We start from the raw sequence: 24,246 nt of genomic DNA on the forward strand, positions 1-24,246 counted from the left end.
TCATTTGATCTCCTTGAAGTCCAAGGAGATCAGTTAGTTTACAATTGCTGTGTAATAAATTACTGCAACTTACCACCTTAAAACAAGAAATATTTATTATCTCACAGTTCTTGTGGGTTAGGGTCAAGCAAAGTTTAGCCAGATTTTTCTTCTCATTGGGACTGCTCTCAGTTGCTAGAGGCCATAAGGTTCTAGCCATGTGGCCATCTCAAAATATGGCAGCAGCTTACTTACTGAAGGCCAGAAGACTCACTCTCCACACTCTGCTACTAGTGAGTGATATAATATATCATAATCACTGGTATGGCTATCCACCACCATTGGGATGTGATATAAGCTAATCAAGGGAGGACTATTCCATCATATTCACAGGTCTCTTTCAATGAGGGGTGAGGGGTGGACAGATTATATAAGATGTGTATCTCAGTGGGTAGGAGTCTTGGGAGTCATCTCAGAATTCTGCCTACCACAGCAATTTTTAAGATTTCTTGTCTTTTATTTTCATTGATCTCATTATGATATATCTAGATATGAATTTCTTTTTATTTATCCAACTTAGAGATCATCCGTCTCTAATCTATGAATTATACAGTTTCTCTAATTTTGAAAAATTCTTAGGCATTATCTTTTAATATAGTTCCTGATCCATTCACTTTTTTGCTTTCCTTTTGAAACTCCAAATTTTGTATATAACATGCTTTCACTATATCCCTTTTGTCTCTCAGCACTTTTCTGTGTTTTCTAATCTTTGTCTTCATTCTAGATATTTTACTCTGAGCTATTTTCCAGTCCATGAATTGTTTCTTCAGTCATTTATTGATTTTTGATTCTCCTCTGTTGCTGCCTTAAGCAAAAATAATGAGAGAAAAAAGTTTTTGGAAATAAGAAAGTGGGTCAAATAGTTTTAGGCATTAGGTTTGTGTACTTATGGCTATCTCTGTAGGTATTTTTTGGAAATGAAATGAAAAGTACCATTATTTCGATAAAACTCCAACTTCAAACACATTAGTCTTATTATATAAGGGTTGAGTTACAAAAAAATCATTGTGGTTTAATATGGATGTATGATAGGTAGATATCATTCATCTAGGACTCTGTGTGTATGTTCACACACTCATGTGCACACATGAGCCTGTATGTTTATGTGGTAGCATCTGGTGAGGGGAGATGCCAAGGGGAGATGTGTGGATAGAGTATAGCTTATGGTCCATGGAAAATTGGAGGCATAAAATATTCTTGTTTATCTGTGACTGAATAATTCATAGTAATCAAAATAATTCATAACCAGAGGTACCAAGTGATCGAATTTAACATTTGGGTAAATTTATCTCCACTCTCTTGACCTCTGATTTAGACATTGTACAAATAGTTTAAGTCAGACCTGTATTTTCATCCCAGCTCCACTGGTTCCTACTGAATGATTCTAGGAAAGTTTTATTACCCTTTTGTGTCTCCTTTTCTCATTTGTAAAATGTCAATAATAATAGCACTTTTCACATGGAATGGTTGGCAAAATTGAATGAAATAATATACGTTAGATGCTTTACAATGCACTGGTCTAACCCCTTGGTTCTAAAGAGTAAAAATCTTAGTTACTGAGGTACTAAGTTCTATTTCAAAGGTTTTACACCATTCAGAGTAGAATTCAAACTTGGGGTAACTGACTCCTAGAAGTGACTATATCTTCAATATGCAAAAATTATTATATAAATGAATAAATAAGAAAGTTAATGTTTTAAATAAACTTTATAGATAATAGATAATACAGATTATATTATATATATAATATATATAAATATTATATAATACATATATTATATATACAGATATATTATATATACAGATAATACAGATTATATTATATATATATTATATTATATTATTATATATTATATAATATATTATATATTATATTATAATACAGATAATAGTTTGGCCCCAGTAAATAACAGGGAGGGAACACAGCCCCACCCATCAACAGAAAATTGGATTAAGGATTTACTGAGCATGGCCCTGCCCATCAGAAGAAGACCCAGTTTCCCCTCAGTCAATCTCTCCCATCAGGAAACTTCCATAAGCCTTTTACCCTTCTCCACTAGAGGGCAGACAGACTGAAAACCACAATCACAGAAAACTAAATCTGATCACATGGACCACAGCCTTGTCTAACTCAATGAAACTATGAGCCATGCCCTATGACCACCCAAGACGGACAGGTCATGGTGGAGAGTCCTGACAAAACGTGGTGCACTGGAGAAGGGAATGGCAAATCACTTCAGCATTCTTGCCATCAGAACCCAAGAACAGTATGAAAGGCAAAAAAATAGGACACTGAAAGATGAACTCCCCAGGTCGGTAGGTGCCCAACATGCTACTGGAGATCAGTGGAGAAATAACTTCAGAAAGAATGAAGAGATGGAGCCAAAGCAACACCACTCAGTTGTAGATGTGACGGGTGATGGAAGTAAAGTCCAATGCTATAAACAGAAATATTGTATAGGAACCTGGAATGTTAGGTCCATGAAACAAGGCAAATAGGAAGTGGTCAAACAGGAGATGACAAGGGCGAATATCAACATTTTAGGAATCAGTCAACTAAAATGGACTGGAATGGGTGAATTTAACTCAGATGACCATTATATCTACTACTGTGGGCAAGAATCCCTTAGAAGAAATGGAGTAGCCATCATAGTCAACAAAAGAGTTGGAAATGCAGCACTTGGATGCAATCTCAAAAATGACAGAATGATCTCTGTTCATTTCCAAGGCAAACCATTCAATATCACAGTAATCCAGGTCTCTGTCCCGAACAGTAATGTGAAGAAGCTGAAGCTGAATGGTTCTATGAAAACCTACAAGACCTTCTAGAACTAACATCCAAAAAGATGTCCTTTTCATTATAGGGGACTGGAATGCAAAAGTAGGAAGTCAAGAGATACCTGGAGTAACAGGCAAATTTGGCCTTGGAATACAAAACAAAGCTGGTCAAAGGATAATAGAGTTTTGCCAAGAGAGCACACTGTTCACACAAAAACCCTCTTCCAACAACACAAGAGAAGACTCTACACTTGCACATCACCAGATGGTCAATACCGAAATCAGATTGATTATATTCTTTGCAGCCAATGATGGAGAAGCTCTATACAGTCAGCAAAAACAAAACTGGGAGCTGACTATGGCTCAGATCATGAACTCCTTATTGCCAAATTCAGACTTAAATTGAAGAAAGTAGGGAAAACCACTAGGCCATTCAGGTATGACCTAAATCAAATCCCTTATGATTATACAGTGGAAGTGACAAATAGATTCAAGGGATTAGATATGATAGACAGAGTGCATGAAGAACTATGGATGGAGGTTTGTGACATTGTACAGAAGGCAAAGATCAAGACCATTCCCAAGAAAAAGAAATGCACAAAGGTAAAATGTTTGTCTGAGGAGGTCTGAGCTGAGAAAAGAAGAGAAGCAACAAGTCAAAGGAGAAAAGGAAAGATATTCCTGTTGGAATGCAGAATTACAAAGAATAGTAAGGAGAGATAAGAAGGCCTTCGTCAGTGATGAATGAAAAGAAATAGAGGAAAACAATAGAATGCGAAAGACTAGAGATCTCAAGAAAATTAGAGACACCAAGGGAACATTTCATGCAAAAATGGGCACAATAAAGGACAAATGGTATGGACCAATGGAGAAGGCAATGGCAACCCACTCCAGTACTCTTGCCTGGAAAACCCCATGGATGGAGGAGCCTGGTAGGCTGCAGTCCATGGGGTCATGAAGAGTTGGACACGACTGAGCGACTTCACTTTCACTTTTCACTTTCATGCATTGGAGAAGGAAATGGCATCCCACTCCAGTGTTCTTGCCTGGAGAATCCCAGGGACGGGGGAGCCTGGTGGGCTGCCGTCTATGGGGTCGCACAGAGTTGGACACGACTGAAGTGACTTAGCAGTAGCAGGTATGGACCTAACGGAAGCAGAAAATATTAAGAAGTGGTGGCAAGAATACACAGAAGAACTATACAAAAAAGATCTTCACTATTCAGATAATCATAATGATGTGATCACTCACCTAGAGTCAAACAATCTGTAATGTGAAGTCAAGTGGGCCTTAGGAAGCATTACTACAAACAAAGCCAGTGGAGGTGATGGAATTCCAGTTGAGCTATTTTAAATCCTGAAAGATGACGCTGTGAAAGTTCTGCACTCAATATGCCAGCAAACTTGGAAAATGCGTCATTGGCCACAGGACTGGAAAACGTCAGTTTTCATCCCAATCCCAAAGAAAGGCAATGCCAAAGAATGCTCAAACTACTGCACAATTTCACTCATGTCACATGCTAACAAAGTTGCTCAAAATTCTCCAATCCAGGGTTCAACAATACATGAACTGTGTACTTCCAGATGTTCAAGCTGGATTTAGAAAAGGCAGAGGAACCAGAGATCAAATTGCCAACATCCGTTGGAGCATTGAAAAAGCAAGAAAGTTCCAGAAAAACATCTATTTCTCCTTTTTTGACTGTGCCAAAGTCTTTGACTGTGGATCACAACGAACTGTGAAAAATCTTCAAGAGAAGGGAATACCAGACCACCTGATCTGTCTCCTGAGAAATCTGTATGCAGGTCAAGAAGCCACAGTTAGAACTGGACATGCAACAACAGACTGGTTCCAAATTGGGAAAGGAGTAGGTCAAAATATATTGTCACCCTACTTATTTAACTTCTATGCAGAGTACATCATGAGAAACACTGGGCTGGATGAAGCACAAGCTGGGATCAAGATTGCTGGGAGAAATATCAATAACTTCAGATATGCACATGATACCACCCTTATGGCAGAAAGTGAAGAGGAACTGAAGAGCCTCTTGAGGAAAGTGAAAGAGGAGAGTGAAAAAGTTGGCTTAAAGCTCAACATTCAGAAAACGAAGATCATGGCATCTGGTCCTATCACTTCATGGGAAATAGATGGGGAAACAATGGAAACAGTGACAGAGTTTAATTTGGGGGGCTCCAAAATCACTGCAGATGGTGACTGCAGGCATGAAATTAAATGACGCTTGCTTCTTGGAAGAAAAGTTATGACAAACCTAGACAACATATTAAAAAGCAGAGACATTACTTTGCCAACAAAGGTCCGTCTAGTCAAAGCTATGGTTTTTCCAGTGGTCATGTATGGATGTGAGAGTTGGACTGTGAAGAAAGCTGAGCGCTGAAAAAGTGATGCTTTTGAACTGTGGTGTTGGAGAAGACTCTTGCGAGTCCCTTGGACAGCAAGGAGGTCCAACCAGTCCATTCTAAAGGAAATCAGTCCTGAATATTCACTGGAAGCACTGATGTTGAAGCTGAAGCTCCAATGCTTTGGCCACCTGATGCGAAGAGCTGACTCATTGGAAAAGACCCTGATGCTGAGAAAGATTGAAGGCTGGAGGAGAAGGGGATGACAGAGGATGAGATGGTTGGATGGCATCACTGACTCAATGGACATGAGTTTGAGTTAACTCCAGGAGTTGGTGACAGACAGGGAGGCTTGGCCTGCCACAGTCCATGGGGTCGCAGAGTTGGACAGGACTGAGTGACTGAACTGAACTGATAATTCAGTTGGTAAAGAATCTGCCTGCAATGCAGGAGACCCCAGCTTGATTCCTGGGTGGGGAAGATCTGATAGAGAAGGGATACGCTACCCACTCCAGTATTCCTGGGCTTCCCTTGTTGCTCAGCTGGTAAAGAATCCTCCTGTAATGAGGGAGACCTGGGTTTGATCCCTGGGTTGGAAAGATCCCTTGGAGAAGGTAAGGCTACCCACTCCAGTATTCTGGCCTGGAGAATTCCACGGACTGTATAGCGCATGGCATTGCAAAGAGTTAGACACAACTGAGTAACTTTTAGTTTCACTTACAGATAGTATTCAAAATAATTCTAGGTCTAATGATAATTATAGAATGTAGGGAATTAATCAAGTTTTCTCAAATGGGTGAGATTCTAAAAGAATTTTAGACTGTCATATTATGAACAGTTTAGACAGGGCTTTGGAGCACATATGACAGTTACAGTGTCTGTGTTGAGGGGGAGGAGCAGAAGGGAAGCTAGTATATAATAATTTAAATGAATACTACAAATTGTATGATCATACATGAAAAATGGCTGCATATATCTGAAAATGTCGAAAGTCATAATATTACATCATTATTTTACAAAAAAATTTTAAAAGAGAGCAAAATGAAATAAGGACTAGGTAGTTAATTTAAATGAGCACTAAATCAGACCTCCATTACAAGTGATATGCCAGTATTTGCCATTTCAAGAGCTAGAATGTTATCTAGACTTATCGTTCCTGACTTATGGCCTCAGCCACGTTTGTTTCCACTAGTGTTACTGGGATTTCATGCTAGATTTTTCTCCTTAACTGTCACTGAAGTTGAATCTAGAATGCAGCCTCTTCTAGGCAGCTGTGTAGTGGGTGGAAAGCCCTCTGCTTCTAGGGAAAGGGGAGAAGTGAGCATAGAAAGAACTACATTTCACAGACTACTTTTAGCATCTGATTTTAAATCCTTGGAGATGTTTACCTTTTGCTTTAATCCATTACCATAGAGATACAGAATTACTTTTCTATAGTTTAGGTTATTTTTAAAGTGCACGGTAAAACTGGGTGAATTCAGGTTCAGGAGACGGTCTGTGGTGTTTCCCCAGGGTGATCAGTGTACAGGGAACTGTGCAATTATTGTTTAGGGCAGAGACACCAGGAGAAAATGTGGAAGCCTTGTGTCTGCCTTAGCAGTCTCCCTTCTCAGAAGTTTCCCTCTCAGGGATCCTCCAATCTCAGCTGCAGAATAATTATTCCATATCATTCCACCATATCAGATACAGTTTAAATTTTTTAATATAACATGAGCTGTGTTTTAGTGCTGGACATTGTGTGAAATGTTTAGATGGGCAGCCTCAGAAGTTATATAAAGAGAAGATAATTTTGATGAATCTTATGTATAAGTTATGAAAGTTAAGATAGAGTGGTCTGTTTTAGTTCTAATAATATAGTCAAGACTGTTGAGTTCTTTTCCCCTCCAGCAGGAGATACATTTACTCCAGTGCATAATGGAGATTCTATCCGTCTTTTGACTGACTTGTGTATTTATCCCCACACTTAATCATTCATTAGCCAACATCTCTTGAAGACCTACTACCAAACTGGTCCTTGACTGAGCTCTAAGTAAACTTTGGGAGACAGCCATTAACCTCGTACTCATGCAAATGCAAAACCAACTATGACATGTACTACATGGGGCTAGAAAGAGAGTATATTATGGAGACATTCAAATCCATGGAGACCTATTCAGGGAAGGCTTCTCTGAGGAAGTGATGTTTGAGTGAGATCTGAGAGTTGACTAGAAATTAATCAAAGTTGGGTGATCACAGGGAAGGGAGGGAAGAGATGTAGAGTGACGGTTGTTTTCTTTTGGGAAACCTCAGCCTCTGTGTTGCTGAATGGGAAAACCACAGTGCATTCTACCCATTCTACCCACAGATGGTGACTGTGTGCCCTGACACAGGAAAATATCCTGACTTGGCATCATCAGCTCACTCATGCATATCATTTCCTATGTGCTTTGCAGTCTTTTCCTCAGGTTTCTTTCAGAAATTTTAGGACTGTCTTGAAAATTTAATATATTCTTGCTGTGCAATAATTTTGTCTCCTGTATCTGACCTCAGCTTAAAATTCTTCTTTCTAACCACAGTTAACAACAGAGTGCAATGGAGGTTTAACTAAGCTACACAATGTAAGATTACTGGTGGTAGAAAGGACTCCATACCATTCAAGGTATCTGCATTTCACAGGAGCTAGAAACAAACTCTCTTTAAACACTGAGTCATTTGCACCAGAGATCCACATATTGTGCCCAACAAAACCAACGACATAGAAAACTGAACACTGAAATTGTTCCTATTCTCTGAAAGAAACTTTTTCTTGGTCAAGCAGCTTTTAAAAGCGTGACCTAGAATTTCTTTTCCTGCTGGGTTTTTTTTTTCCCCTTCCATTTATTTTGTGCATTTCAACAATTTCTAAGCTTGCTACAGATCCTGAATTAACAATTGGGAACACTTTTATAAGTTTCAGTTAAGAGCTTATGAACCATTATGTAGCTCAGCAAGAAAGTGCATGACAGAGATGTACAATTACTTTTCCACTGGAGTTCCATTTTTTTTTCCCCTCTTTCCAGCTAAAGGTAAAAAGGCTCTTAAGGTCATCAAACGAAAGAATGTTCTGTCTCTCAAAAGAAGAGGTTCTCAGTAAACCAAAATGTTCCAGTGAAAGCACTTCCTGGTAAAAATGGTATGAAATTGTTGAAACCATGTTTCATATTTGGTTCAGGTCCCTCCCAGATACTGTTCTTTTTTCATAAAGCTGGGGAGGCAAACATGTTAAAACTAGGAAAGTGAGAATCTCTGCTGGAATTGCACTGAAAAACCTGCCAGGTAATGATGCTGTTTCCCTTTTATTTCTGTTTGAGCTGCAATAGAGCTGGCACTTTCAAAACACAAAAGCCAAGTTCCTGCTGTGACTTCCCAAAGTGTTTCTCAAAATACCCGTGCAGCAGCTGACACATAAAAAAATGTACATGAATGTCTGGCTGGCTTCCCAGAACCTTTCTGAAAGCACACAGCCCTATTTTCAGGTAGGTTTGGTTTATGATGTTCTGCAGTCTGTTTCCCAAGAATCCTGATATTCCCATGTAGCTTGAAGCTGTGCTGTAGCCTGACTCATTGTCCTGGATTCAGGAATGTCCACAGGAAAATCCATCATCTATGCGGTCAGGATTGCTTCACCATCCTAGAGTTAGTCAGGGAAGGTGGGTTGAGTCCTTGGGAGCCATCAAGAGTCCAGGATTCTATCATGGTTCTGCTAAGTTGATGTTTAATGATGGTCTTTTATTAGATGCATTTCCTCATCGTAAAATGAACAGATGAACATACAGATGACAAATGTAGAAGTATAACACAGTTGTCAAGCATTGTGCTCAGTCGCTCAGCCATGTCCAATTCTTTGTGACCCCCAGGGACTGTAGCCTGCCAGGTTCCTGGGTCCATGGGATGTTCCCAGCAAGAATACTGGAGTGGGTCTCCATTAAAGACCTGCCTGGTTGATGCCATGGCCATCTGGGCACCAGGAAGACTTTATTCAGGCCAAGTTTCTATCAGTTCCAATCACTTGAAGGAATCTTTCCATCAAAGGTTTAAGAATATATCACAATGATTAGTTGAGGATGAATGAGAACTACATGTATTACAATTCTATGCATTAACATATACACACGGGGTTTCTGACACCATGGTGTCTGGATTTCAGTTTCTCCTCTGTAAAGAACTTGATGTAAAAGAAACTAGACTCGACCTCTTCCTGTTTTTCTCAAACTTAGGCCACTTTTGAGTTTCTAACATGTGTTATTCAAAGCTATTCTGAAATGAGGTAGCACATTTGGAAATTTGCTTTCTCTATAATTCTGACTACTAATTTTGAAAAAAATTGTCAGGCCAATATTATTAGTCAAAATGTTCCCCATATATGAAATTCTGACATGGGAATTTCTAAATAATAAATTCTGTAAAATACCAGCTACCCACGTTGTTGATTAGTCTTCCAAAAACTTCATTTTCTGCCCAGTGCAGCCACTCTCTCTGCTAACAGCTAATATTTGCTGACCTGCTGGTGCAAACCTGAGTCACTTCACTTAATGATCACAACTCCATGAAGTAGGGATAATAATTATTCCACTTTATAGATATGCAAACTGAGGCTCAGAGATGTTGACTAACTCGTCCAGGGCCTCACAGCTAGGATATGACTAACAAGTCTGATTCTAGGACCAAAAAGCTGAACTATTTTCCTGAACTAACCTGTGGCCTTTTGAGCTTTCTGTGTTTCTTCCTGGGTTTTACTCTCTTTACTTTCTGAGTGATGTTTTGATAAGTAATGAGTTAAAACTACTTTTTTTCTTATGTGTGTGAGAAGTATAACTTTCTGAATTGGAGAAGGAAATGGCAACCCACTCCAGTATTCTTGCCTGGAGAATCCCATGGACAGAGGAGCCTGTCAGGCTATAGTCTATAGGGTCGCAAAGTGTTGGATACGACTTAGTGACTAAACAACAACAATAACTTTCTGATTAGGGGAACAACTGAAAATAAATTCCCCCATTGGTGATCCTGTGCAACGTCATAACTGTCTTCCCTTCCTGAAGCAACAGCTACTATTTAACCTTTCAACACCAATTAACACACAAGCATAAAAGTACTATATATGTATATTGTAGTAATTTTCAAAGTTGAAGTACATCCCACCAGGGGCTTTCCATATGTATGCCTCTTTTTGATTTACTAACCTTCAAACGTCCTATAGTTTCTGATAAGCCCCTGAGTTAGAAATACCTTCTGGGTTGAGCCCTGTAACTACCGGGAGTGTGCATCCTGTGTGTTGGGGCAGAAGAAGGTGGAGCTCCCCTGATATGTAGCAAATCTTCCCATCACCATCAGCATGAAATACAGACCTTCACATAGTCTAGAAGGAGAATGTGCTTATTCGCCAGGGTCAATGAACACAGTGCCACGGTTCTCAGCAATTTTTAAGAGCCTACAAAAATGTTTGGAACTAGAAAAACAACTAATGGCCCCAAAATATGAAAAGGAAACTGCAAAATGAAAAAAAAAATACATTTAAGTGAGTGTCTAAACACAGTGACGGTCTCAGCCTTCGTATTTCATATTTTCACTGCATATGAAAACAATTTATGAGTTAGATTTATTTCTTAGTATGTAAAATGACTGTTTAGAAATCACAGCTCACTGTAAATTAAATGACTTAATTACTGTTTCTGAGGGACTTCCCTGTAGTTTATATGGTAAAATATTTGCCTGCAATGGAGGACATCTGGGTTCGATCCCTGGGTTGGGAAGATCCTCTGAAGAAGGGAATGGCAACCCACTCCAGTATTCTTGCCTGGAGAACTCCATGGACAGGGGAACCTGGTGGGCTACACTCCATGGGGTCACAAAGGGTCGGACATGACTGGGCAACTAACACGACGATGACTGTCTCTGAAACTATCTTGTTTATTTTTTCCCTTGCTTATTACTATCATCTTCTACTAGAATACCAGCTCTACAGGAACAGGGACCTAGGCTTTCTTTTTAATTTTTTTATCTCCATTGTCTGGGCTGGGTCTAGTGTATTTATGATATACTCAGTAAATATTTGTTGATGAATGAAACACACACACACACACACAAAGACATATACACAAGATTAGTTACTATGTGATACCCTTTACCTGCTGTTGCTGCTGCTAAGTTGCTTCAGTCGTGCCCGACTCTGTGCGACCCCATAGAGGGCAGCCCACCAGGCTCCTCTGTCCCTGGGATTCTCCAGGCAAGAACACTGGAGTGGGTTGCTATTTCCTTCTCCATTGCGTGAGAGTGAAAATTGAAAGTGAAGTCACTCAGTCGTGTCTGACTCTTAGCGTCCCCATAAACTGTAGCCCACCAGGCTCCTCCGTCCATGGGATTTTCCAGGCAAGAGTCCTGGAGTGGGGTGCCATTGCCTTCTCCAACCCTATACCTAGGAGGTAGTATATTTCTACTTAGAGCAGGTGGTAAGTGAATTGGCTTGTCTGAGGGCTAGATAACTCTGGAGAGAACAGTAATACAATGGAAAAGAAAATAAAGTTGTCCCTGGAACCCGCAGTTGGGATGTCATGTTAATCCCACAGTTTCCCACGTGCACACAGTTAATCGTGTGCTGCACCATCTAGAGTAATTCTGAAAATTTGGTGATGCCATGTGGATTAGTATGTAAATGGGTCCACTCCTGGCAGTGCATAAACAGCAAGATTTCATCGCATAACAGGCAGAGTGAATTGTGAAGCACATGCTATTTGGAACACTGGGTTGTTTTTTTTGTTTGTTTGTTTGTTTTTTAACTGGGAAACAGTCACTTTTGCAGCAACAAGGCAGATTCTGGGAGGGTGGCTGAACTTCAGGGTACTGTCACAATGCACAGAAGTGCCTCGTTATTTGACTACCTAACCCTTTGCCCAGACAGCAACCTCTTGGCTTTCTCATGTCCCATGTTTTTTTCCTCAGCTGCTCTTTCTTCAGAGCTAACATAACATCTCTTTCAAGGCCTTGTTCAGAACCAAATCTTTTATTCAAGTATGTCCACTGAATCAAGCCTCCAGATGGCCCAGCCTGTCCTTGCTTCAACCCTGACTTCCTCATCCACTTACAGACCCAGAAAATTCACCTCTAGAATAATCTTCTGGAAATGGTATTACTAAGCAGACACAGCCTTCACAGAAGATGGGAAGAAAACTATAATGAGTGTTGTTTTTTTAGGAAGTTTCACATTTGCTTCTAAAAATACAATATAAAAATTGATTTTGAATATCCATAGGGCAAGTCAATTTACAATTGACTGAAGTTTTTAACAAAACCTAAGTCATTTGAGAATTGGACAGTATTTGGACATAAGTTAAAATCTGAAATTGAGGTTTGGGGAAATTTAGTTTGAGTAATTATTAAATCTTTGGGGGGGTAGTAAGAATAGCTCAGAATTTAAGTAAAATATGGAAAAATGCTCATTAGTTCTAAGTTTATCTGAACTTTTGATCCTAAGAAATTAAGTATTGTTATACATTATGTCAGACTTTAACAAGCTTTCATCAGATTTTTAATCAGAAAATAATATTTATCCTTATTCAAGAACTAAATTTCTTCCTAAAAAAAAAAAACTTAGACATGATTGAGATTGTTTATATATATATTTAACAGAAAATAGTAATAGCAAGATTACTTCTGGGAAAAAATGCTTAAATGGTGTTTACAGCTAGGAGGAATATTTTATGTAAATTAAATCTACTTGCCTATGGCCAAAGAATAAAATTGGGCAGTAGAAAATTTCCCAGAGGATAGGAGTAGAAAATATTTTCTAATGATATTTTGAAACCTAATAAGTATATAGATGGATAACAACAAACCATGTCTTGGTAACCTCTTTAAAAATGACTCTAACTTTTGGTAGGGGTGATTTAGGGCTTGTTGAGATTTGGGACTTTTAGCCTGTTAAATGGAGAAGGCAATGGCACCCCACTCCAGTGTTCTTGCCTGGAGGATCCCAGGGACGGGGGAGCCTGGTGGGCTGCCATCTATGGGGTCGCACAGAGTCGGACACGACTGAAGTGACTTAGCAGCAGCAGCCTGTTAAATGGTTTGAATAATGATTTGGCTATAATGCTTCATTCCCCATCGCTCTGTACTAAAATGTGCATTTTTAGTGTTCAAACTGCATTTTGGTCTATCAGCTCTTAAAGTGACAAATATCATTTCTAACTTGATGGGACAACCAAACTCTGATGGTCTTTAGGGGAATATCATATATGAAAAGAAAGCAAAAATAAAGTTTTAAAACTTTCCGGACTTTTTGCAAAGATGTTTGAATGAGCTGAGACAAAAGAGTTGATTTTAACTTTGGGCCGGTCTGCAATGTAGGGAAACCTTGGGAAGGCACTTAACCTCTCTGGGCTTCATCTGCAAAATGGGATGCTCCTATTTTAACCCACCTCATAGTAAAAATAAAAACTAAGCACTATACATGGTGAAGGAAACCAGAATACATTACCCAAAATGTGCTGCTTTGGTGTACTGATTATCTTGATATAAAGGCACTTAAAAACCAGCAGGGGTAAGAAAGACACTCTGACTTTCCTTTTTCTTCCTGAAAGCAGGAGAAAAAACTATCAAATGAAAGGTACCCTCCCTGTACCGGGAGGAAAGAAGACATTCTTATCACCAGAGATGGGGAATTTGGGGCTGAAAAATCCATATAAACAAATCTTGTTAAATTCACCCTTGTCTTCCTAGTTACTTCTTCATCACTTGCTGCTGTTGTTTAGTCACTAAGTCATGTCCAACTCTTGTGACCCCATGGACTGTAGCCCACCAGGTTCCTCTGTCTGTGAGATTTCCTAGGTAAGGATACTGGAGTGAGTTGCCATTTCCTTCTCCAGGGAATCTTCCCAACCCAGGGACTGAACCCTTGTCTCCTGCGCTGCAGGTGACTTCTTACTGCTGAGCCACCTGGGAAGCCCTCACCATTGCTACCCCAGCCCAAATCCCTCTATCTTGCAAATTCTTTACAAATTTATCATTTCTTTGTCTAAGGTATAAAAAAGCTTCCTGCTCTGGTTACTTCTTTTTGCTTTATTCTCTTGTGAAGTTTCCCATGTATATGTAAAAATTTAATAAAATTTGTATGCTTTTCTCCTGTTAATCTGTTTTCTGTCAGTTTATTTCGTAGGCTCAGCTGGAGACTCTAAGAGGTGGTAGAGAATTTTTTCCTGCTAAGAACATGCCTTGAAAAATATAAATGCTATAAAGCCAAATTGAGTTATGAAGTTGAACCACTTGGAACTGCCATTTTTCCAGGAGACAGTGGTCCAACAATTCTAAAATAAAGTTTATTATATTTTTGCTAAACCATATATGTGTTAATACCTAACAGTAAAAGAAAAAAAAAATGGGACAGTGGTATTGGGCAAAATATCAAATTTAGGAACCTGGTAAAGTGCCTTTAGTAACTTTCAACAATTTTATCAATAAAACATGATCAAGCACCTTTTTTTGTGCTATAGTCTCTGTTGGGTACTAAAGATATAAAATGATAAGAGAGAAAGTTTCTGCCGTGAAGGAATTTGAATAAGTGCTAGTAATAAAATATATCAAAATTTTCCTTTAGTCAAGTTGAATGTACCTTTATGAAAAATCTGAAGTTTAATATGAAGCAGTGAATTTGGGCAGTTAAAGGGGCATCTTCGCAACACAGAGCCTTAACAGCTGAGACTGGGATAACACAACCCGGATGCTGCTCTCTGTATTGTTGGCCTTGGAGACTCCCAGCACTCTTTCTGGTTCTTCTTTCTGCAGTCCCTGGAAATAAACCCTACATTCAAGTGTGGAACTAACACAGGTACTAGGAATGACCTTAGGTTGTTTCCAGCAGTTTATGTAACTGCCAATTCAAAAAACAGTCAATTTAATTACTCCCCTGGGTTTTCCCTGTCTTCACCTTCTATGACATGGATTGCTGCTGCTGCTGCTGCTGCTAAGTCGCTTCAGTCGTGTCCAACTCTGTGCGACCCCATAGACAGCAGCCTACCAGCCTCCCCCATCCCTGGGATTCTCCAGGCAAGAACACTGGATTAGAAAAGGCAAATATTGGGTTGGTCAAAAGGTTCATTTGCATTTTGCTGGACAATGTTACAGAAAAACCTGTGTGAATCTTTTGGCCAACCTGATACTTTTCATAAGTTTTCAATGGTGGGGCAAACTTGATATGGAATTTGATATCACTAAAATGACTAACTGGAGAAATTTTGTGGTAAGTTGTATCAAAAAATCAAACAGCTGAATGTTCCTTTTCATATCCATCAGTGCTCACCAGTGAAGACTGATTAGGGTCCTAGGTGTCATCCAATGATGCAATTCTTACGTAGTTTAAAAAAGCTCTTGAGCATTTGCAAAAAGACTCATATGTAATCACTTTATTTTATATCCAGAAATATATGTTAAGTGTCAGAAACCAGTTGCTCTGATAAAGGGGGAGGGGTCTCTTTTTATTTGCTATTTGTAGGAAGAGACAGAGGTTATTATAGCATTTTTTTCTGAATTCACCACAATGTGGCACTCTAGTAATTTCGGTATCTCAGGATGTTTCTAGTTGATGGAGATGCCTTCAAAATATTGGACTTTTAGCAAGAAATCTCTGCCTGAAAATGTGAGTCATTCTCAAAGATCTCCACTTATGAAGTCATGGAGGGTCCAACTGACTAAGTATTCAGGCTCCATTTCCAAGGGTGTTTCCCTGTTTTTGCTCTTGTGTTTACTTAGAACACAAGAGCAAAAACAAAACATAACTGCTTGATTCCTTAGTATTATATTTTCTGTTTCTTTCCTAAAAGCAGTCAGGAATAATAAAAATAAAAATCTTACTGTAATGACCATAAAAACAACCTCAACATAAGTATGTGAAATAGAGGTGTGTCATGGAGCAACTCTTTTTTGTTCATGGAAGATACTAAAGTACACAGAGAGAACGGAATTTATTTCAAAGACAGGAAAATACATCAGTTTTATTCCAGCAATTTTAATGAATTATCACTAGACAAAATGTTTTCCTGATGTTTGTAGGCTCAAATAGTGGCCTCTTCATGACCTGTAGGACTGAGATCATTCATCACACTTTTTAGGAAGAGATAATTCCAAGAGCCTGGGAAGCACCCAAGGCAGTATATGAAAGCTCAGCTTATTGGCACTTTGACTAACCCAACATGAAAGCAATTTACGAACATATTAAACACTGATTCTGAGGACAGACTTAAACCTAAAATGAAGACTCATCAACGGTAGTAAGTAGTCAAACATGCCTCTTTCCTGACCATGTTACCTTCATTGCAAAGGAATTTCTAATTCTCCCTTCTTCCTTTCTCCCTCATATTTACATTTATATAAAAATGAAGTAGTAAGGAGTGAGAAACCTGAGGAAAGAATTGAGAGAGCAAAGTTCAGAAATAAGGTTTATTTAAAAAAAACAAGTTTTTATCAGCTTCTAGAATTTCAGCTTCATGTTCAATTCACTTCAGTTCAGTTCAGTCGCTGAGTTGTGTCCGACTTTTTGTGAACCCATGAATCGCAGCACGCCAGGCCTCCCTGTCCATCACCAGCTCCCGGAGTCACTGTTTCCATTGTTTCCCCATCTGTTTGCAATGAAGTGATGGGACCGGATGCCATGACCTTAATTTTTTGAATGTTGAGCTTTAAGCCAACTTTTTCACTTTCCTCTTTCACTTTCATCAAGAGGCTCTTTAGTTCTTCTTTACTTTCTGCCATAAACGTGGTGTCATCTGCATATCTGAGGTTACTGATATTTCTCCCAGCAATCTTGATTCCAGCTTGTGCTTCCTCCAGTCCAGCGTTTCTCATGATGTACTCTGCATAGAAGTTAAATAAACTGGGTGACAATACAGCATTGACGTACTCCTTTCCCGATTTGGAACCAGTCTGTTGTTCGATGTCTAGTTCTAACTGTTGCTTCTTGACCTGCATACAGATTTCTCAGGAGGCAGGTCAGGTGGTCTGGTATTCCCATCTCTTGAAGAATTTCCCACAGTTTGTTGTGCTCCACACAGTCAAAGGCTTTGGTGTAGTCAAAAAGCAGAGGTAGATGGTTTTTTTTGAACTCTCTTGCTTTTTCAATAATCCAATGGATATTGACAATTTGATCTCTGGTTCCTCTGCCCTTTCTAAATCTAGCTTGAACATCTGGAAGTTCACTGTTCATGTACTGTTAAAGCCTGGCTTGGAGAATTTTGATTATTACTTTGCTAATGTGTGAGATGAGTGCAATTGTGTGGTAGCTTGAGCATTCTTTGGCACTGCCTTTCTTTTGGATTGGAATGAAAACCGAACTTTTCTAGTCCTGTGGCCACTGCTGAGTTTTCCAAATTTGCTGGCATATTGAGTGCAGCACTTTCACAGCATCATCATTTAGGATTTGAAATAGCTCAACTGGAATTCCATCACCTCCACTAGCTTTGTAGTGATGCTTCCTAAGGCCCTCTTGACTTTGCATTTCAGGATATCTGGCTCTAGGTGAGTGATCACACCATTGTGCTTATCTGGGTCATGAAGATCTTTTTTCTATGGTTCTTCTGTGTATTCTTGCCACCTCTTCTTAATATCTTCTTCTTCTGTTAGGTACATACCATTACTGTCCTTTATTGAGCCCTTCTTTGCATAAAATGTTCCCTTGATATCTCTAATTTTCTTGAAGAGATCTCTAGTCTTTCCCATTCTGCTGTTTTCCTTTATTTCTTTGCATTCATCACTGAGGAAGGCTTTCTTATCTCTCCGTGCTATTCTTTGGAACTCTGCATTCCAATGGGAATATCTTTCCTTTTCTCCTTTGCCTTTAGCTTTTCTTTTTTTTCTCAGCTATTTGTAAGTCCTCCTTAGACAACTATTTTGCCTTTTTGCATTTCTTTTTCTTGGGGATGGTCTTGATCATTGCCTCCTGTACAATGTCATGAACCTCTGTCCATAGTTTTTCAGGTACTCTGTCTATCATATCTAATCCCTTAAATCTATTTGTCACTTGATTTAGGTCATACCTGAATGGTCTAGTGGTTTTCCCTACTTTCTTCAATTTAAGTCTGAATTTGGCAATAAGGAATTCACGATCTGAGCCACAGTCAGTTCCTGGTCTTGTTTTTGCTGACTGTATAGAGCTTCTCCATCGTTGGCTGCAAAGAATATAATTAATCTGATTTCAGTATTGACCATCTGGTGATGTCCATGTGTAGAGTCTTCTCTTGTGTTGTTGGAAGAGGGTTTTTGTATGATCAGTGCGCTCTCTTGGCAAAACTCTATTAGCCTTTGACCAACTTTGTTTGTTTTGTAAAGCCAAATTTGCCCTTTACTCCAGGTATCTCTTGACTTCCTACTTTTGCATTCCAGTCCCCTATAATGAAAAGGACATCTTTTGGGGTGTTAGTTCTAGAATGTCTTGTAGGTCTTCATAGAACCATTCAGCTTCGGCTTCTTCAACATTACTGGTCGGGGCAGAGACCTGGATTACTGTGATACTGAATGTTTGCCTTGGAAATGAACAGCGATCATTCTGTCATTTTTGAGATTGCATCCAAGTGCTACATTTTGAACTCTTTTGTTGACTATGATGGCTACTCCATTTCTTCTAAGGGATTCTTGCCCACAATAGTAGATATAATGGTCTTCTGAGTTAAATTCACCTATTGCAGTCCATTTTAGTTGGCTGATTCCTAGAATATCATTGGTCACTCTTGCCATCTCCTGTTTGACTACTTCCAATTTGTCTTGATTTGTGGATCTAACGTTTCTTGTTCCTATGCAATTTGCTCTTTACAGCATTGACTTTACTTCCATGACCAGTCACATCTACAACTGAATGTTGTTTTTGCTTTGGCTCCATCTGTTCATTCTTTCTGGAGTTATTTCTCCACTGATCTCCAGAAGCATATTAGGCACCTACTGACCTGGGGAGTTCATCTTTCAGTGTCCTATCTTTTTGCCTTTTCATACTGTTCAGCACATTTTGTCAGCCATTATTAGTCAAAACTATGGGTCAGCCCTTTGGTGTCCTTTGTAATAAAATAAATGTGAGGGACACAGATTGTGGTAAACTTTTAAAAACCACAATTCTTTATGGTGTGGTGGCTGAAACAGCTTAGATTTTTATACACTAAAACTTGTTGGCTGAGAGTCTACAGTAGCTCTCAGAGCTGGAAAGATCTATGCTTACCATTCTTCTGTAATAAATTGCTCATGTGTGTGTTATAATGTGTATACATATTAATATATATAGCATATTAATATATGTAGCTTTAAGATATATTAATATATATAGCAAGTTTACACACATTCACACACATATAACTTTTAGGTAAATTATTTCAGAGACAAACAGCATTATAACATGAGTAGACTAGCATAAGCAAGTGTCATCTCTCATCTTTCCCACTCCACTGACTACTCATGCTTTGACTTCCAAAATGTTCAGATTCTCTTTATACATAAATAAACTTTTCATCTACCTTGATTTTCTAATTTTCTCCTTTTAAAATTCAAACATCTCAAAATAGGATTTGTTTTCAGTTTCTATACCTCGTGCTCCTCAACTCTTTATCACCTCATCACTGAGGAACTTTAACCATCTTCACTGAAGAACCAACAGCTCCTAATCCCAGAATCCTTTGCCAGATCACGCGCTGATCTTCTTTACCTTCCAGGAGTGTTTGACCCTTTATCCTTCCCCTCCTGCATGAAAATCTCTCTTCTCTCACTTTTGGTTACATTTTTTTATCTTAGTTTCTCTCTTTCCCCACATCTTTAAGTGATGTTTTTTCTCCTGTATTTTTTCTTAAACATAAGTGTTCCTCCTAATCCTCCATCTCGTCTTTTATATCCACTGCTCCCTGTCCCCACTCCCTATCTTTTGTATGGTTAGCACATTTCACTCTGTTGTCTTCAACTATCACCTCTGTGTGTACATCAACATCAGTTCTGATCGCTCCTAGCATCTCCATTTTAGTATTTCCAGCTGCCTGGTGCAAGTATCCCTGTCCTATGTCTGAAACAAATCTTTTGACCCTGCAAATAAGTTTTTTATTTTGACTTCCGTATTTGGGAGCATGCTATTTTCAGAAATTCTAACTTATTCTATCTCCTCTCTCTTTGTTTTCCCATGTTTAACCAATTGTCAAAGTCCTGTGGATTTCTCTTCTTCAGTATCACTTATAGTCATTTCCTTCTTTGTTTCCACTTTGTATCCAGTTCATTTCCACTGAATGGTCATGTTCACCTTCACTGATTTTACTTCACTAAATGGATATATTTCTTAATGGATCTTGCCTCTTCTGACAGTTCAGCCAATGTAACTGCATTAAAACACACATGTTTTAATACCTTTACCTTGCTTAAAATTCCTATGTTTCAGTTAATCTAGTCTTACTTAAATAATAGAAACCTGACATAATTGCTTAAAATAATAATGTTTATCTTAAATAATCAGAAATTAGAGGAAATAGAGTAGTTCCAAGGCTGATCAGTTGATTGTTTTGTGATGGATCTGGGAACCTATTTATTTTTCATCTTTCACTTCACTGTCCTCAAGTTGGATCCTCCAGTGGTCACAAGACAGATGTCTGTCTCAGTCCAGCTATGTTTTCTAGATATAACAACATCTGAACATTTCATTGTGCGTCTTTATTTTTTTAAAGTGGGATGAAACCTTTCCAAGCTTTATCCCCTGCATAATATTTCTCACATTTTGCTGTCAGAATGTCATAAAATGTGATTGCCTAAATATTTAATTGGCTTCCCAGGTAGCTCAGTGGTAAAGAACCCACCTGTAATGCAGGAGATGTGGGTTCGATGCCTGGGTTGGGAAGATCTCCTGGGGAAGGAAACAGCAACTCACTCCAGTATCCTTGCCTGGGAAATCTATCAGAGGAGCCTGGAGGGCTATAGTCCATGGAGTCTCAAAAGAGTTGGGCATGACTTAGCAACTAAAATAACAAAAAATATTTAACTGGCAAAGGCAATGAGATTACAATGATGGGTTTAAAATAATCAGGAATTATCCTCAGATTTTTATGAGCTGCATCCTTGTACAAACTTAGAGTCTTTATTAACAAGGAAGAAGAGTGTACTGGTTGTTGGATAGGAAACTAACAAGTTTGAACTGCCACCTTCATTTGATTCCTTTTCTTTCTCTCCTGCTTACCCTTCTCTTTTCCCCCATCGTCTCTATTGTTTTTCTCTTTCTTTCTCATTTTAATTTTCTTTTTCTTTAGTCTGTTCTTAATAATGCATCACTGGTGACATTCAGTGAAGAAGTTTCTGATTTACAAAAAGAGTTAGAGAGAGGGCGATTTCTTTGCCTATGGTTCTACAATATGTTTGTCATATCCAATAGATTAGCCAATACAATATTATCATTGTCATCCTTAAACTGCAAAACTTTATACACTGTAAGGGAAAGAAAGAGGAGTGTGACAAGGCTCTTTCAAAGACTGAAGTGGGCATATGCTATATGAAAAGTGTGAACGGAGAGTACATTTAAGTATCTATCAATAGTGGGAAAATACTGAAATGCATGAAATCTAAATGGACTAGAGCAACATCTCCCATCTGTAAATGTAATTTCATCCCCTTTTACTTTAACAACTGAGGGAAATATGCTGAATTTAGAAACAAACAAAAGGCACTGGCTTTGGCTGAACTACATTCAAGTCTTGGGTCTGTTACTCAATATGTGGCCTTTGGTACATTTACTAACCATTCTGGTCTTTATTTTCCTCACATGTAAACTGATCATAATAATACTGGCAGTGAATATCATGGCAAATTTTTATCAGTGGGACAATAAATCTGTCTCTAAATTGTGCATGCATGCTAAGCTGCTTCAGTCATGTCCGACTCTTTGTGACCCTATGGACTGTAGCCCACCAGGTTCCTCTGTCCATGAGATTGTCCAGGCCAGAATACTGGAGTGGGTTGCCATACCTTCATCCAGAGGATCTTCCCAGTCCAGAGATCAAATCCACGTCTCTTATGTCTCCTGCATTGGAAGGCAGGTTCTTTACCACTAGTGCTATCTGGGAAACCTCTTAGAACTTAAAAAAAGAAACATTCCTAAGTATTTTATTCTTTCCGTTGCAATGGTGAATGGAATTGTTTCCTTAATTTCTCTTTCTGTTTTCTCATTATTAGTGTATAGAAATGCAAGGGATTTCTGTGTGTTGATTTTATATCCTGCAACTTTACTATGGTCATTGATTAGTTCTAGTAATTTTCTGGTGGAGTCTTTAGGGTTTTCTATGTAGAGGATCGTGTCATCTGCAAATAGTGAGAGTTTTACTTCTTCTTTTCCAATTTGGATTCCCTTTATTTCTTTTTCTGCTCTGATTGCTGTGGCCAAAACTTCCAAAACTATGTTGACTAGTAATGGTGAAAGTGGGCACCCTTGTCTTGTTCCTGACTTTAGAGGAAATGCTTTCAATTTTTCACCATTGAGGATAATGTTTGCTGTGGGTTTGTCATATATAGCTTTTATTATGTTGAGGTATGTTCCTTCTAGTCCTGCTTTCTGGAGAGTTTTTATCATAAATGGATGTTGAAGTTTGTCAAAGGCTTTTTCTGCATCTATTGAGATAATCATATGGTTTTTATTTTTCAATTTGTTAATGTGGTGTATTACATTGATTGATTTGTGGATATTGAAGAATCCTTGCATCCCTGGGATAAAGCCCACTTGGTCCTGGTGTATGATCTTTTTAATGTGTTGTTGGATTCTGATTGCTAGAATTTTGTTAAGGATTTTTGCATCTATGTTCATCAGTGATATTGGCGTGCAGTTTTATTTTTTTGTGGGATCTTTGTCAGGTTTTGGTATTAGGGTGATGGTGGCCTCATAGAATGAGTTTGGAAGTTTACCTTCCTCTGCAATTTTCTGGAAGAGTTTGAGCAGGATAGGTGTTAGCTCTTCTCTAAATTTTTGGTAGAATTCAGCTGTGAAGCCGTCTGGACCTGGGCTTTTGTTTGCTGGAAGATTTTTGATTACAGTTTCAATTTCCGTGCTTGTGATGGGTCTGTTAAGATTTTCTATTTCTTCCTGGTCCAGTTTTGGAAAGTTGTACTTTTCTAAGAATTTGTCCATTTCTTCCACGCTGTCCATTTTGTTGGCATATAATTGTTGATAGTAGTCTCTTATGATCCTTTGTATTTCTGTGTTGTCTGTTGTGATCTCTCCATTTTCATTTCTAATTTTATTGATTTGATTTTTCTCCCTTTGTTTCTTGATGAGTCTGGCTAATGGTTTGTCAATTTGATTTATCCTTTCAAAGAACCAGCTTTTGGCTTTGTTGATTTTTGCTATGGTCTCTTTTGTTTCTTTTGCATTTATTTCTGCTCTAATTTTTAAGATTTCTTTCCTTCTACTAGCCCTGGGGTTCTTCATTTCTTCCTTTTCTAGTTGCTTTAGGTGTAGAGTTAGGTTATTTATTTGACTTTTTTCTTGTTTTTTTGAGGTATGCCTGTATTGCTATGAACTTTCCCCTTAGGACTGCTTTTACAGTGTCCCACAGGTTTTGGGTTGTTGTGTTTTCATTTTCATTCATTTCTATGCAAATTTTGATATCTTTTTTGATTTCTTCTGTGATTTGTTGGTTATTCAGCAGGAATTTAAAGAGTATTCCACAGAAAAGGGGAATATTAAGAGTTTTGAGGGGAAGAAGGGAGTTCAGCCATATGGCAAGATCATGGACCTTGGGGTGAAAATGGGAAAGTGAGTGATTTCTCACTTCCCTCACAGTGAAGGGAGGCTGCTTTGAGATGAAGGAAATTGAACATTCATTGTTGAGTGGTTTGTGCTTCTATAATTTAAATACCCTTTACTGCTCCAAATCTGAAGTACAGTCTTCTTTTGTACTTGTTTAGGCGGACTCCAAGAAGCCCCATGTGTGAGCGACTATGAAACAGAACCTACAGGTGAGGATAGAATGAGACTGAAGTTTTAGAAGGAACCAAAAGTTGGAACCACGTCATGGCACTGAAGCTCCAAGCTAGACCTTTCCAGAAGAGAAAACAGTCCTGGAGCAAGACTTTTGGTAAA

The 24,246-nt window shown here is 38.6% G+C and overlaps 1 long non-coding RNA gene across 1 annotated transcript in view; it reads left to right on the plus strand.

Moving 5' to 3' along the window:
* LOC129644962 (uncharacterized) overlaps positions 1–24,246 on the plus strand; it is a 51,818-nt gene that overhangs the window by 17,791 nt on the left and 9,781 nt on the right. The window contains exon 2 of the long non-coding RNA XR_008711089.1: positions 24,072–24,241. This is a non-coding gene — a long non-coding RNA (uncharacterized LOC129644962). The remainder of the gene's footprint in view (positions 1–24,071; positions 24,242–24,246) is intronic.

This window comes from Bubalus kerabau, chromosome 2, assembly GCF_029407905.1.
Source record: "Bubalus kerabau isolate K-KA32 ecotype Philippines breed swamp buffalo chromosome 2, PCC_UOA_SB_1v2, whole genome shotgun sequence".
In the NCBI taxonomy this organism is placed as follows: domain Eukaryota; kingdom Metazoa; phylum Chordata; class Mammalia; order Artiodactyla; family Bovidae; genus Bubalus; species Bubalus kerabau.